This window comes from Herpailurus yagouaroundi, unplaced genomic scaffold (assembly GCF_014898765.1).
Source record: "Herpailurus yagouaroundi ecotype Mexico unplaced genomic scaffold, PumYag 140, whole genome shotgun sequence".
In the NCBI taxonomy this organism is placed as follows: domain Eukaryota; kingdom Metazoa; phylum Chordata; class Mammalia; order Carnivora; family Felidae; genus Herpailurus; species Herpailurus yagouaroundi.
The window spans coordinates 54,494,347-54,509,033 of NW_024412395.1; the positions used below are offsets into that span (position 1 = coordinate 54,494,347).

Sequence of the window (14,687 nt, forward strand, 5' to 3'; positions counted from 1 at the left end):
AGACAGAGACAGAGTGTGAGCAGGAGAGGGGCAGAGAGAGAGGGAAACACAGAATCTGAAGCAGGCTTCAGGCCCTGAGCTGTCAGCACTGAGCCCAATCTTGTGAACCACAAGATCATGAACTGAGCCGAAGTCGGATGCTTGACCAACTAACTGAGCCACCCAGGTGCCCTTAACTCATTTATTCTTATAACTGGTTGAAGAAAGGTACAGGGAATGACTCCACATTTACAAATTTTACTAAAAGCACAGAGAGGCAGAGTAATTGGCTCAAGGACACACAGCTGTTTGGCAGTAGAGTCAAGGTTTGAACTCAGGCAGTGCGGTATGTGGAGTCCACACTCCAGACCACCATATGACGCTGCATCTCACACTAAGATAGCCAGTAATCAAAGGCGTCAACCTAGGTACTTATGACCTAACAAAGTGAGGGCATTACAACATGTGACTCCTCCCCCTGCCTCCCACCTCACCTCACTAAGTAGCTTCAGAGATAACCCACTGGAGACTGACACTCACCTCCCATCTGTCTTTTATCCTTGCCAGGGGTCAGCAGGTATTGTAGGAGCCCTGCTGCATACTTCATAATACCACGAAAGGGTTACATGTGCTAATGGTTCGGTTTTGCATTCATGTTTTTAAAACCTTTTCACCTCGATAACATTTTCCATTTTCTAACAACACTTTAAATTCCATTTCTATTACTTGAACATCAGGCACAATTATGCCATTTTGAGTTTCTTCTTTGCAATTAATGCAATCATATGACACATCACTAATGCCAACCAGGAGCCTTATCAAAAAATAGTATAAATTATCATATTTCTATATACATTTGCAAATGTCTTATCAACATTCCAATCCTGTATACATTTGTATTAAAAAGCACTCTCTGTGTTGGATTTCTAGAACTGTCACTATCAACCGAACTAGATCAGTGTACATGACTGTCTCTGTCACAGAGGGAAACTCTGATTGAAATTGGCAACTTAAATCAGGTTACATGAGATTTCTTATCCAATCAGAGAAGCTCTTTGAGCTGTCAAAGTTGCTCATGAGACTATAAGACCATTCTTTCCTTTAGCTATATATAGGTAAATATAGATGTAGGTCATCTACATATATAAATATATAGATGTATAATATCTATAAGGCCATTTTCTCGTATAAGTAGTAGTATACGTCAATATATAGATATGTACAATGAACAATTTATAACTTCTGGTACTCAGTAATGAGAATATTGGGTCAATTCTTTAGAGAATAATCTGGGAAAGGCATTGTTCAAAAGTTGCCCAAGTACATCAGATCACTGGTTGTGCTTTGGTTTGATTTCTATAAAAATAGGTATATAATCATAGAATTTGTTCCAGAGAATCAGTGTAATTGTAATTTTAGGAAGTCACAATTCCTCTGCTTCAAATCTTCTGTCTGTTAAATAATTCAAAGACAAAACTATCTCCCTGTATACAAGATACCGTTTTGCAGAAAGTACCTCCTGCTCAGCCTTTGGAGTATAAATCCATGGGGAGGAATGGACAGTATTTCCCCCTGTCTTCTTCTCCTTCATCCAACTAAGGAAGGTACCAAGTGTCTCTTTCTAAGTTCGAAGCCCTTCCTGTAGGCCACGGAGTTCTATTTAATTATTGTAGAAAGGGACAGCAGAACGTGGGTTTTGCTGAGAAAATAAGAAGGGGGAAAAGAAAGAGGAGGAAGGTAAAAGAGAGGGGGCTCCGGGTCTCCTGGCTGTTCAAGTCATATTAGAATCATTTCTAGGGTTGTTACATGGCCTAGGACGTGCTGGGGCTCGTGGATCAAGAGTTTCTGAGGGGCATCGAGCAAGTGTCCTGGAACGCTGGTCAGGTGAGCGGATCCACTCAGGGGCGCTTACTGGGAATTCTGTTCCATTAGGTGAGTAGGTATATTGCTGTTCCTTGTAGGTCTTTGTCTACTACTATTCTAGTCATAGTAATAGAAGCCCCTACATTTCAGGATACCACTGGATAATTTCCTAGTTATACAATAGCAGGTACTCCAGGCAAGGTCAGCTTCACGAATGTGCCACCTGTGTGGTTGAACAGGACCCCCAACTCAGAACGGTCCTATGCTTTGGCTTAATGCTCTGCTGTTGCGATCTTGAATTTCTTAACAGTTTTTTCTTTGAACTTCTATTTTGTAAATGAAGCCCAGTGGGACAAGGGAGCATGTCTGTGAGCAGAGGAGATAGCTCCGTATGCATGTCCACTGTTCCTTGATGCCCGGTTCACATACAGAATTCACAAAGTTCCATGAGCATAGAGCTCCTGTGGACGCGTGATGCATAGGAGTTCCACAAGGCTCAAAAGAGAGTACAAGGTAAGAGCATTACGTCTATGACTGAGTAAATGGGGATGCTGACATCCTAGAGAGGCCACTCTTTTCTATTTGAACCGCAACTTGCCTCCAACATGGAAAGAAGGAAATGCTGTTCTAAGAAACTCCAAGGAACACAATAATAGTCTTTTTTTTTTTTTTAATTTTTTTTTTCAACGTTTATTTATTTTTGGGACAGAGAGAGACAGAGCATGAACAGGGGAGGAGCAGAGAGAGAGGGAGACACAGAATCGGAAACAGGCTCCAGGCTCTGAGCCATCAGCCCAGAGCCCGACGCGGGGCTCGAACTCACGGACCGCGAGATCGTGACCTGGCTGAAGTCGGACGCTTAACCGACTGCGCCACCCAGGCGCCCCAATAGTCTTTCTTAACCATGTTACTTCTTCATATTAGCCAACTACTTACGCTGGAAAAGATGACATCGAAGGAAAGAAAAAGCTAGGGCAACCCATAATTCTTTTTCCTCTCAGTCCTTCCAGACTCATCAGCTAAAGACAGAAAGTGCTGGTAGAATGTGCATGTATTAAAGAACGAGTAAAATAAAGGGTTGACGTTTTGTACAGCATTTTCACTGTTCTGGTAAGGATGAAATACATATGTATGTACGAGTTAGGAAATATAAATTGTGTCATTTCAGTGATTCCTCATACAAGTTAAATGTTCTTATATTTGCATTTAAAAGTGGAATCGCATGATATAAAGATGAACGGTAAAATTCATGCCAGTAATTTGAAATTGTAATTTTTCTTTGCTTAGAATGATCTTAAATAACAAATGAAAAACATCATAACAAGTCAAGGGAACAAGGCCGTAGAAGGAAAAGCTTGTAATTTAGTATCTTTAACAGTGTTTTCATTTTGACCTGTAAATGATGTAGCCGTACCTGATCCCGCGGTCCCTCCCAAGGCACTCAGTGGGTTGGGAGGGACATGAGTACTGGTATTTGGGGTACAGCCTGGCATTCCAGGGCTGTCCAAGCTGGGGTCAGCAGGAACTAGACATGAGCCCCAGCCCCAAAGCCAAAGCTTCCTGACCTTCATTTTCTGACCTAGACTCACAGTCAGCCCCCTGCAGCCTTTAGTCTTGGCCTTGTGCACAAACTCTCTTTCTTTCATTAACCTCTGCTCCATATCTATTTCTTATCCTCTACAGAACAAACCTGAGGTTTTGCCCTGACTGCTCCTAAATCCATTTTTTACTTTGCAGACCAAGTTTTAGCATCAAACTCTCATCTCCACCAGCCTCCAAGACTAGCCTGTTACTAGTTTGGGTTTCACTCACTTCCTGCCTCTCCTATGATTTTCTAGTTGCTAGCCTGGAGAGACCCTCGATTTCTCTCTCTACTGATAGCCTTTTCTTCTCAAATCATGGATGGTAGTGGTAGTGGTTATTGGAGTGGTATAGGGGATATTGGATGAAAACACTGTATTTTGGTTTCCTGGAGTCATTCTCCTTGGCACAGTCTTTGATGAGCTTTATTTGCTGGGAGAATTGTCTGTTTTACCCCTTGAACATCTCCTAAGTCTGCTATACTTTAATTTACAAATGGGTGTTCATTGGGGGCGCCTGGGTGGCGCAGTCGGTTAAGCGTCCGACTTCAGCCAGGTCACGATCTCGCGGTCCGTGAGTTCGAGCCCCGCGTCAGGCTCTGGGCTGATGGCTCGGAGCCTGGAGCCTGTTTCCGATTCTGTGTCTCCCTCTCTCTCTGCCCCTCCCCCGTTCATGCTCTGTCTCTCTCTGTCCCAAAAATAAATAAACGTTGAAAAAAATTTTTTTTAATAAAAACAAAAACAAAAACAAATGGGTGTTCATTGGCTGTTTCTACTGTGAAGTGAGCAAAGCTTAGAGGCAAATCAAGTCAAGGAGTTCAAAAGAAATAAATGAATAAACCTATGAAAAAACACTTTATGGTAAGCATGGAAGTGTCATGCTATTAAAGCTAGTGTTAAGTTAAATATATAAATGGTATCATGTGTCTATTGCGTCAAATCTTATTAATCAAAAACATAATTAAATCTAATGAACATTAGTAGGGTATTCTCCTTTTATGCAAATAAATTGCTCTTTGTGTAAGTATCTCCCAGGGTAGAAAATATTCATTTATGGTCCATTATAATAGTTGAGAGCATGGTGTCAGGACTTGAAACCCTGGGTCCTGAACCTGGCTGTGACACTTACTAGCTGTGGACCTTGGGTGAATGGTCTCAATCTGGAAAGAATAGCAGTGCTGACCTGATAGGGCTATTGTGAGTTTTAAATGAAGTGATATGTGTAAAGTGCTTAGTTCCATGCCCTGCATATAGTAATTACTTGATAAATATAAACTGTCCCCATTATTATTACTACATACAGGATGAACAAGAAAACAGAACTCTGAGATTTTTTAAAGTAATCTCTGCACCCAATGTGGGGTTCAAACTCATGACCTCGAGATCAAGAGTCACATGCTCGACCCACTGAGCCAGCCAGGTGCCCCTGAAAAAGATTTTTTTTAAGTAATGGAAAGGCTTTGGGAGATTAAGAAGAGGAAAACAATAAAGTAAAAGGGAAGAAATAGATGTATTTGTATTTGCTTTTTGAAATTCACAAGTAATTTCAATTATTTGGAGTATTTAGAGTACTTTTCCTTGGCCATACAGAGGGTGCTATCACATTCACTGAGCATCTCATTCCGTGGAGATTATAATTACTATCAACTTAGTATTAAACCAGTCAAATGAGCCTGAACCAGCAGCCATACATTGCTTTTCAATGTCTTCATGTTCAAAAAAAAAAAAAAAAAAGAAAGAAAGGAAAAAAAAGCTCCCTAATTTATGGTAATCTAATATGTGCATAGTGCTTCCAATATTCTACTAAATCAGTGCAGTCAAAACCCAAAAATTTCAAGCATTCTCAGACATAAGTTGCATCAGCCAGCCTAGGGCACTGGTTGAAAGGTGGAGGAGGGGGGGAAAGAAAAAGAAGAGAATGCCTTATAATAGGGGACTATTCTTTCTTTTGTCATATTTTGGTTCCTTTAAACTTGTTCAGTTGCATTTAAGTCCCCAAGAGCCACAAAAATTATGTCGAACAATAGCAGGGATTTGTGAAAAGATTCCTTAGATAACATTTGAAAAACACAAGCAGCCCTTGAACCTTTTTGCATCCAGTCCATCTGATGGGCTTTGTGAGCTGCAGCCACCTGCAAGAGTTCTAAAATAGATGCTTTCATAAAACAGAGAATTCTCAGAATTGATGTGTTAATATCATTCTCTTAATTACTTGACATCTGACCTAAGTAGCGGTAACAAGATGATTTGGGCCAAAGCGAAAAGAAGAGTTGAGGCCGTCATTCACGTATTTTTGGTCACACACACACACACACACACACACACACACACACACACACACACTACAGCTAGTGAGAAAAAAACATTGTATGGGATCATTTAGGCAGCTTGTCTACCCAGCTGAAGGTCACTAAATAATTGCTTAATCCACCACTTCACTTTTCCTATGTCTACAAAGCTTAGGTTTTCAATAATACAAAGAGTTTACTTACCATGTGAGGGTTGGGGGGAGAGGACGGTTTGGGTAAGGGGTGTGGAATCTTCAAAGGAAAATGTATATTATAGTGATTTTGTTTGTGAAGACTTTTCAAAGCATGAAACAAAACATATAGAAATAAATATTGGTTTTAAAAAAAAAACTTAGAAGCCCTGAGGGGGGAGAAAACTCCAAATAATGGAAACTTCATTAAAAGATAGAAATTATAGGTCTGAAATTCAAGTTAAATCAGTAACTTCTACTAATCAAACCAAGACTCCCTGTGTGGGTCACATCCCAGCCCATCTGCTTACTTCCCAGCCCAATACAAGGTTTTATTTTCTATTTGTCTTTCTCTTTTTTCAAACTGTCAACACTGCAAAGCCATACAGCTGTGGGTAAAGCAGCTGTGTGATAGTCTGCCTCCCACATCGTCAACCAAATTGTCTGCTCAGTTTTTCTTTATTACTGGTACTGATGGGATAGAATGCCAAGGGCTGAGGGCTGATTTATGTCAACTAACTCTGGCTTATCAGGTATCTCTCTCTTTGGCGCCTCTTTTTGTTAATGCTTCCTTCAGCCTTTATTCTTCCAGCCTTTTTTTCTCTGCCTCTTTTTTCCTTATAGAAAGAGCGTGTTCGTGATACCATTTTGATTCCTGATTATTTCCTTAGTAAGTAGCCATGAGCATAACCATGCACTTAAAAGTTCCCCTTCTGGAAGAATCACGCTTCATTTAGCTATTTTCATACTTAACCATAAACAACTGCATGATGAATATCTATACATAAATCTCTATCTTCGTTTCTGATTCTTTTCATCCGGATGCCCAGAAGCAGCATTGCTGGATAAAAGGCTATGAGCTTTTTAAAGGTTTTTGATGCATGATGCCAAATTGCTTTCCTTTCTGGATCCATGAGCGTAGGAGAGTCTAAAGTCATTTTTAGTACATCCCACATGGGAGAGAAATGTGTTTTCTTTCTCTCTCCTCGGCGTAACGTGCGGGCCATGTTAGACCTCAGAGCAGTGTTGGCCAACTGGACCTGGCATGAGCATTCCTCAGGGTGCTGGCTACCGATATGGGTGTCTGGTGCCCTCACCTCGGGATTGTGATGCAGTAGCTGTGGGCTGGTCTCTGGACTCTGACTTGGCATGCTCGCAGGCTGCCTGGAGGCATACCTATAGCAGAGAGGTGGAAGAGGCATTCATTCCCTTAGAGTCAGGTGAGCAGAGTGGGCTGAAGAATAGCAAATGGTAGGAGGCACTTAGGCTTGTGCCTTCTAGGTAGAAACACAGAGGATAAAATGTTGGGATCTTGCCTTTTTCAGGGATCACAAAACTGGACCCAAAGAGACAGTGGGAGGGAGAATGGGTGTGATGAGGAGTGAGGTGATGTTGAAGGTAGGCGTTCAAGAAGAGCACGGTCAGTGTGAACACTTTGGGAAGGCTTCCCCGTGAGGTCGAGCTGAGCTAAGGATCATTCTCCAGTTGTCGAGTGTTCATACATTTGAAATGTCTCCAGTTATACTGCAAATTCTTGTTTGGGGCAGAAACTGTGTATGTGTGCATGTGCATATATATACATGTGTGCATATGTCCGTATATGTACACACACCTATATATACACTTGACCCTAAAATCTCATGTGTGCAAATTGTATGATTTCATTAGATAGGAAATGTGTGAATACATTCCTCCTATTAAAATCTTAAAGCATTGCAGGTAAGTCTGAAGTTATCTTTAACTCTCATTACCCAGTGCACACCTCCCACCCCCGGAGCTAACCATCGCCATCAGCTTGGTATATGTGTACTTCCATAACTTTCCCTGTACACTTACGTCCATATGTATGCCTGTATAAAATGTATAGAATCGTCGTAAGTGTGAGCACATTGTTTTGCAGCTTGCCGTGGGGAGAGGAAGCAGCATTTTGGTCCATTCTAACTTCATTTTAGAGTGGGCTGGATTTCAAATTAATTTTTAACTTGCACAATTAATATGAGTACGGTCTCCTCGTAAATAAATAAAAAAGAAAGGAATCGCAAATAAAGCTAAAATTTCCTTTGTCTGCCTCCTCAATCCTCCTTCCCTCTTCTCCTTTCCAGAGGTAAATCCTGTCATCATTTTTGAGGGGAGGGCATCCCTGGTAATGACTGTATTTTATGTCTTCTCTGTATCTCCGTTAATTTCTCAACATCTAACTGCAGCTGGTGCACTTGTAGAGCCTTAGAACCATAAGAATATTTTATAGATTGTCTAGTCCAGCCTTTCACGTATGGATGCAGATATAGATCAGATGCGTTGGCCTTGGTTTTTGCCACCCTTAGCTAGTGTGCACCTCACTTTATCAATCTGTGTTACTTCTAGTAATTTCTGCGTATGTGGTTGAAATCGAAAGCCTCTTTAGGAGCAACTTCATTCCTGAAGAATCTGTGCCATTCTCTTTTACCACGATGTAGGCTTTGGGGAGGAAAGGCTCTGGGGAGGCCGAGCTTATAAGGAGCTACACTTCCTGTTACTTTAAGCAACTGAGAACACCAGGAAGAGCATGGTCCTTTGGTTTGGCTCCGGCTACCATGGGCAAGAGGGGCCTTGGCCCAGACTGTCTGAATCCCTCAGTGGGGCAAGATTTTCATTTTGAGGCCAAGCATTTGGAGGCTGGCTTCCACCTTTCGGCTCTCTAATGATGCCAGAGGCAGAAAGGACACAGCTTGACTCTCGAATTCCAGCGTTCGTCCATTTCAGGGATGAGCAGAAAGAAAAAAAAGAGAAAAGAAAGAAAAGAAAAAGCCCTTCGGCTCACAAAGTAAGAATCTTTGAAATGAAAGTTCTGCAGAGAGTAAATATGAAGCGCCACAATGCCATCTCTGGAGCCACATTTCAGAGCACGAGGGCAATTCCACTATGTAACGGAAGGTTGAGAGATTTCATGTTCCTTAATTAAAACATATCTCGGGAGCCAGTGGGAGGCACCTGCACAGCCCCTACCTGAAGATGCCGATTTACAGAAAAACTTCCAGCCGTGGGATTCATACAAGGGACACGCTGGCAATTGTGAGTTTCTTTTCAAATCGGCCTCTGTCTGTCATACCTATGTAGTTACAAAATCAAAAGGGATAATAAAGTTCAATTGTATATTCACAGTTTGATATTTCTATTGACAGGTCTCACACAAAAAACACCATTTCAGGAAACTCTGATTCTGTATCCCTCTATGAAAGGCACTGAAAGGCTCTCCCGGGTTGCACGTCCCCACCCAACAATCCCTCTAAATCTGAACCTATAAAGTGGCCCCATCAAGGTTCAAAGGTGTCAAATTGGGCCTCCTCTCCCCAGGTTCTGTTTGTGATTTTAAAATATCTCTCTGATGGTGAGGGAAAAAGGAAACCACCCAGACCAAACCACAACTGAGTTAAAATCCCAGCTCCTCAGCAGAGAAGAGCAGTTAACCCAAGCGTCACCACATCGCAGAGGGGGACTGGAATGCCGCCCGCACTGAGGCCTCAGACAGATCCAGACGACCCTTGGGTCTGCCCTGCTGCTCTCGCCTCACCCACGAGAGTCCCTATCAACTCCTAATGGTTCTCGTGTTTTAAAAATGTCAGTATATTTCACTCCTATGGAAATATCCTTCAAGGCCCACTAGAAAACCAACATGCAGGTGCCTGTAATTTTTAGAGAAGATTTTTCTTGGAAAATAGGGGGGTGTGTTTGGCTGGATTCAAAACCAGCAAGTCTGTTCTTGTTATAGTGTATGGGACCAGGCTTATGCAAGAGCAGAGCACATCTGAATGCAAAAATTAAATGGAGGAATGGGAGGGGGGAACAGGTGCTCTTTTATAAAGGCTAAATTCCATATTTACCAAACTGATTTGCATGAGGCACATTTTCAATGAAAATATTGCTACTCATTTTGCTGCATTTGTGCAACAGAAACATAAGGATGGAGCAGAAGAGGGGTGGGTTCTCAAGCTGTCTTCTTGTACCTACCCTTTAGCCGACAGTTAAGTGGCACATTTGGGAGATTAACAATTAGAACCTCTGGCTTCCCCCTGCCAAGTTAGCATTACTTTGGGTTTCCTCTAACCCACAATACAGCCTCTGAGTCAAGAGTTAGATGAGAGTTCAGAAGGGATGGTGAGAGGTCATTCACTCCATTGGGTATCACCAAGTGAGAATACCTAGATTATCTCAAGAGAAGGATTTTATTTTGTCAAGTGGATTCCACGCCTTCTCTTAGGAATCCAAGCCAGTGTTAAGTCTTATCACCAAGAATGTCTTCCTCCTATTTCAAACATTTTACTTATGCTTTACTTCCTCTTCATGTAAACCCAAAATGGAAAAGTGCTGTTGGCTACATAGATTATCTCATTTACAGTCTTTTTTTTTTTTTTTAAGATTTTATTGTTAAGTAATCTCTACACGCAACGTGGGGCTCGAACTCACAACCCCGTGATCAAGAGTCACATGCTCCACCTACTGAACCAGGTAGGCGCCCCCTCATTTACATTTTTAAATCAATTCTATGACATACATACTATTACTTCCCCACTTTACAGATAAAGAAACTGAGGCAGAGAGCAGTGAAGAAACGGGCCCTAGGTCACTCAGCTGATACGTGGTAGACCCAAAATTGTAATCTAGGCATTTGACTCCAGAGTCTATATTCACTTCACCACCACAAGTTGCCACCTGGCAGTTTCAGATGTGGTCGGTTGCAAATGGAGTTGCTAACAGTGCAGTATGGATGCCCCAGAGAAGTTGAACCCAGGCCAGAAATGAGAGGTTGAAACTGGAATAAGGTTAGGTGAGCAATTGATTGATGGAAGATGCTAGAGTAATGGCAGGTAGAATGCCCATGCAAATATACACAGATTCACTTATAGGTGGGCAGGTGGTGAGCGGATTCCAATGGGAAAGGCCAGCCTCTTGGGTATTTATAGTCTGTGTTCTCCAGAGTGTGTTCCAACAGGGAAAATCCAGTGGACCTCTGTCTTTAGGGGACTCCCCAAGGGATTGAAGAGCTCCAGAGTCACAGTGAAGTTTCTACCCACCTGTGAGAGTTTTCTCTGAAAAGGTCTCGTAGAGCATCTTGTAGAAAAGTAAAGTTCTCAGCATGCTTCACTCTTCTTTGTTGAAATAAAACTTAGAACCAGCCCAGGCCCACTGTGGGTCTTCTGGATTTTCTTTTCCCTAGGGAGCTAGAGGCTATAGACAGAGCTTTGAGTTTCAGCATGAGGGGAGGGGCCATAAGTGTCTGACCTTTGGGAAGAGCACCTGAAGCCATGCCTGTTCCCAGTTTGCAGCTAAATTGAAAACACCCTGAAGAGCCATACACACCCTTGAGGAAGCTGACCACTTCAGTGTTGGTGTCTGAGGCCAAAGAGAGCTTTCATTCCTCACTATCAATGGGTTTGAAGTAAGCAGCTCTTTTTTTGACTATTGAATTATCTAGTTTACCCTACAATGTCCTTTGAAGAACTGTACAAATTCTATACAGGGTTGTGTTTCCTTAGATAAATGGCTTGCTTCATCTGACATCTTGGCCATCTAGCATTTCTGTTTATACAAGTACCAGAGCTTAAAATGGGTGAAGCAGAGCTTTCAAAACCACCCCACATTGGCTTCTCGACTCATATAAATGTCCTTGAACATGCAGTAGATTGCCCTCTGGGATTTCCACACTGAATCTGAGCTCCACAAGAGGACTACTGGGAAAATGTTTTATACATAGAAATTAAAAGTTTCAGGGAAGATTTACTCCCTTACTGGGGAAAAACCAATCAGATAAAATCAGAGTCCTCAAACTGTCCACCCTCTGTGGCAAACACAATTTAAATTCTCTCAGTAAAGCTCTTTACTTTAAAAGAAGCAGGACTTCAAGTATGTCGATACCAAATTCCCCAGTCCCTGAAGAGAGTCTCTTGTTGACTCCAGCCTGCCTCAGAGGCACTCTGATATCCATGACCTCCAAGGCACAGGTTGTGATCTGTTTTTTGCTGTTGCTGTCTGTTCATTTGTATGTCTGTTTCTTATGGAGGTCTGGTGGGTAGGGTTTATATATGTACAACTACAAAATTCGAAGAGTTACACACCATTCAAATGTCTCCATACCAGTGACCCTAGGCCCTAGTTCGTCACTGCATAGGCAACTCCAGTTATTGTTTTCGTATTTATCATTTGAGAGAGAGTCTCTGCATATGTAAGTATATGATGCATGGGCATGATGTGTAAGTATAAATGTTTTCTATGCTAATGACAGCATACTATACACATTTCAACATAATGGTTAATGGCACAAACTCTGGATTATGGAGTTTGGGCTTGAATCCTGGCTCTGTTGTATAAGTTGTGTGGCCTTCGGCAAGTTGCTTAACCTCTCTGTCCCTTAAATTTCCCCATTACTGAAACTGGGACATTAATGGTACCTAGTTCATATGATTTCATGATTAACTAATAGAAGTGGAGGGTTTAGAACAGTGCCTGCAAAGAAATGGTAAATTTCTTTTGGTAAACCACAGATCTTGGAATTTCTCTATGAGTTTGTCTAGATATGGCTCTTTGTGTCCAGTGACTGAAAAGCGTTCGATTGTGTGGAAATATAAAATGTATTTAACCAGTATTCAACTATATAACTGTTAACTATTTAAATATTTAATAACATTTAACTACTGGTGCTCATTTAGATTGTTTCTGGTCATTTGCTACCATAAAAATGCTCTAACTACCATCCCTTGGACATGCATCTAAAAGTAAAAAGAATACCTAAAAGTAAACTTGCTGAGACTAACTCACCACATTTAAATTTTTGATAGACATGACCAAGTTCCCTTCAAAAATGTCCTTTTAGCTTATTTTCTCAGTAACAACATACAAGATTCTGGCCTATCACCCTTCTTCATTTTTACCAATACAAGAGGTGAAACAAGGTCTCTTGGAGTTTCCGTGTCCTTTCTCGTGAGCAAAACTGAGCAATTTTTCAAGTGCTACACTCATTTTTCTATTGGGTGATTGGTCTTTCTCTCACTGAGCAGTCCATTTTTTAAACTAGAGAGCCCTTACGTGAGTGATTGGATCTGCCTCCTGGTTGATCTCACTTAAAGTCTCATTAGCCTGCGCAAAAAGGTTTGCACCACGGTAATTTTATTCGAAATGTTGAACAGTACAAATTTGATCGCTGCAAGGATCTGTTAGCACTCATGTAACCTGATCTGCCGTGCTGGAGAATGAGAGTTTATTGCATCATAAAAATGTTACCCTCCACTTGCGCTGGGCAAGTATTGAAATTTTTATGAGCTCTTCTTAACTAAAGTTATCAATAAATAACACATGATTCTTGACTGGGCTAATCCTAGATTGATGTGACTTATTTGATAAATCAACACCATAAAGAAACTCTTGGCTCAATGGCCTGGGATTGTTAAGAAAAGACAAGGAAGATTCCACCTCTGAGTTACTGAGTTCGACTCCCAACAGTGAAAAACAGACAGGTGTTTTACCCTTCTGAGAGTTGATCCCCACTGGTCAAGGGCTTGGAAAAATCGCTGTAATCACTCTGCACCCAGGTTGTTACAATACAACGAATCCATCATAACCTCGTTGCCTATTTGATCTGCCCCAGAAGAGGCCAGGTTTACAAAGGTCTTTCTTTTCCAGTGGTTTTCATGCTTTAATGTCTATCAGGATTATCCAGGAAGATAGACTTTAAACAAACCCACAGGTGATTCTGAAGCAGGTGGTCAGAAGACACCCTGGGAAGCTCAGCTAGCAAAAGCCATGCTGGATTACCAATCAAAAAAATTTCAAGCTCTGTGGCCCAGGAATCTCCATTTTCACAGGCACACCTGCTTACTCTCGTGCACCCTGCAGAGGGGAGAACCCCTGTGCCACCTTACGGTCGCGAAGACGTGTTGGAAGGGATTTTTGAATTGTCCAACAAATTCTGAATTGTCAGTTTGATTGGAAAAGACTTGGGAGTCTTTTTCTTCCCCACAGCTACTCCTTGGGGGCTCAGCATCTGTTTTACTTACTCCCACCCCATGAAATCACAAAGCGAGTGAGGGACAAGAAATCCACCCGCAGGAGAAAGTGGCCACAATAGAAAAGGAGAGCAGTGAGGGACCTCTCCCGGAAATGTCCCTCTTTGACGTCTTGCCCCTACCTGGGAACACAGAGCCAGAAGCCTCGTCTAAGTAGGTGTTCCCTAACACTCCATTTCCACATGCAGTGTTCCTGTTTTTGTCTAAGCTGTTCTGCACCTGAACAGATCGATCCTCTTTTGAAAATCACCTGATAAGAATAACAGCTGATATTGAATTATGCCAGACACAGTGCTCCGTACTTTTACACATTATTGCAGCAACTCTAAGAAGTGGTATTGTTATTATTTCCATTTTGTAGATGAGGAAACAGACTTGGGGGGGGGGGGGGTTGAGCAGCATGGTGTAAGTCACACGGCAGGAAAGTGTAAATGAATTCAAACCTGGTAGTCTGACTCGAGTTCCTGCTCTTCCTTACTCAGGATATGTTGCTCACCAGCAGTTTCTGATCCTCACCAGGTAGATTTTAGAACTACTACTCATACTGATCAGGCAGCGTGATCTAGTAGAACAAGACGAGTTCAAAACTCAAAAGCTCTGGAATGCCTCTAGTACTGAAATCCTGTGCAAATCCATTTACACTTGCTACTTCCTTCTAATTATATGGGTGGAGTGGTGATGGTATTGTTGGGATATTTGTAAAACTGTTTGGCTTAAACAACTGTACGTACATGTGCAAACATGATGCGA

At 41.9% G+C, this 14,687-nt stretch overlaps 1 long non-coding RNA gene across 1 annotated transcript; it reads left to right on the top strand.

Moving 5' to 3' along the window:
* Positions 1-1,774: 1,774 nt before the first annotated feature.
* LOC121030261 (uncharacterized) lies at positions 1,775-9,039 on the top strand. The gene is made up of 2 exons (XR_005790141.1): positions 1,775-1,863; positions 8,266-9,039. It is a non-coding gene; the product is annotated as an uncharacterized LOC121030261 (long non-coding RNA).
* Positions 9,040-14,687: the final 5,648 nt, after the last annotated feature.